Source organism: Pinus tabuliformis, chromosome 6 (assembly GCF_031772625.1).
Source record: "Pinus tabuliformis cultivar Carrire ecotype Pingquan chromosome 6, CPIR1, whole genome shotgun sequence".
NCBI lineage: Eukaryota > Viridiplantae > Streptophyta > Pinopsida > Pinales > Pinaceae > Pinus > Pinus tabuliformis.
The window spans coordinates 1,885,773,500-1,885,775,622 of record NC_142292.1 but is presented as its reverse complement, the minus strand read 5'-3'; the positions used below and the strand labels follow the sequence as shown (position 1 = coordinate 1,885,775,622).

Here is a 2,123-nt window from a genome sequence, read left to right as displayed (position 1 = left end):
CTCCAACCTGGTATGAAAAAGATGTTGTAATTTCCTATTAGATGTTTAGATATATATATATATATATATATATATATATATAGATAGCCTAGATCCATTTTAACTATGGATTTACCAAGTATCTATAGGGTTAAAATCTCTTTTCACTCTAAATGAAGTTTGCACCTCAAGAAATTTGATCCGTTTTAATACTTAGTAGAAAAAAGCTAGCTGGATCTCGTAGAAATTTGATCCGTTTTAATGCTAGCTGGATCTAAGCTAGTATAGAAAAAAAATTATTCCCAATTTTAACTATTGTAATGTGTTTGAGATCGAAACTCCCCACTTTTATGACTCTAATGTACATATTTTTTTTATATATATTGCAGATTTTCAATTACAATTATATCTATCTATCTATCTATCTATCTATCTATCTATCTATATATCTATCTATCTATCTATCTATCTATCTATCTATCTATCTATCTATATATATATATATCTATATATATATATATATATATATATATATATATATATATATATATATATATATATATATATATATATATATATATATATATATATATATATATATATATATATATATATTCCATTGATTTCACATTTTAAAATATTATTTTAAAATAATTTTTAGAGGATAAAATATTTTCATATTTACTCGCCACTAGTTGAAATATGAAAATGAAAATTATCCAACGCATAAACAAAGAAAAAGCGCAGTAAAATTGCTACAAACTTACATTTTCTGGGCGACGAAAAATCTCTGATCCACATAGAGTTTCATCATTTTTTGATGATTTAAAGAGGGTATACTTGAATACAAAAACAAAATTTAGCAATGTTAGTTTGTTAGCTGGAGAATGCACCTTAATGGTGCAAGTGTATCTTGAACTAGAGGATGGAATGTGTTTGATTGAGAAATTGGAGACAAAGGAGTTATCAATACCAAGTTTATGGTGGCCAAATGGCATGGGAAAAAAAACACTATACAAAGTGGATATCACTATGGATGTAAGAGATTATGGAGAGTTATATTCTTGGAGCCATCTAGTTGGATTTAAAAAATTGAGAGTTACATAGATCCTGCAACTGGTGGAATATTATTCAAAGTGGTTGGGAACCTATTTTCATTCATTGAGGGAACTAGATAGTTTCCAATGGTTTTTTGTGTCTTTTAGAAAGGCGTTATAAAGCATATATCAAGTTCAATGTTGATATTAATGTTAATATTGTTTGTTGTGAAGGCGGGGGATTATCAGAGTGGCTGGAATTCTATCCTTACTGTGATCTATATGGCTTGTTGGTCTAGAAAGAGTTTTGGATTACTGGCGATGTTGATGGGTGTGGCATTCCTATTTTAAACCTAAAAGGGCCCTTAGATCAAGGGATTTTTCTTATGTGTGTAAGGGATAGAGTTAAGATTTTACACAACCATGAAATATTGGAACTATGGCTTGGAGGTAATGAGCAACACCCAGTAGATGACATCAATGAAGCTCTAAAGAATTACTTTGAAGTTCATCCTTATTTCAAGTCCCCTAACATTGGAACAAATTTAATGAATTCACATACATGGCCCAAATCCTTTGAAGATCCTATTCAGTACCTTGATGGAACCCGTTTATACATACAAGAATCTTTATGGGATGGATTTTCCAAGGGAAATGGAAAATCTGCAGATGGCCCCTATGAATACCAAAAACCAGAAGACTTTTCCAAGGATGAATTTTATCAATATGGGCTTAATCTTGAGGTGGGTTTTGTAGGTATTCCACTTGAAACCACTATTATAATAACAATTCCTCCAAAAGTTGAGAAAATTCAACTATTTCAGAAGCTCCTAAGTGGCTACATTAAAAAGTATTATTATTATTATTATTATTATTAAATTTAAGATGAGATAATATTTTTGTATTTGATAATTTTTTGAGGAGGAATGCATCCCATTTAAACCCAGTCCACATGAGCGAGACGATACATGTGGAGAAATGGTGTATCAATGCTTGGACACACTTTGTTCATAGGTAGGTCTTGTTTAGGTACTGTGAAAAATCAAAACATTTCTATGTTATTTGTTTTATCACACTAAAAATGAATGATATGGGCAAGGATTTATA

General features: G+C 29.9%; 1 pseudogene; it reads left to right on the top strand.

Annotated features, from left to right (window-relative positions):
• The first annotated feature begins 738 nt into the window (after nucleotides 1-738).
• Nucleotides 739-1,894, top strand: LOC149266702 (mannosylglycoprotein endo-beta-mannosidase pseudogene; annotated as a pseudogene).
• Nucleotides 1,895-2,123: the final 229 nt, after the last annotated feature.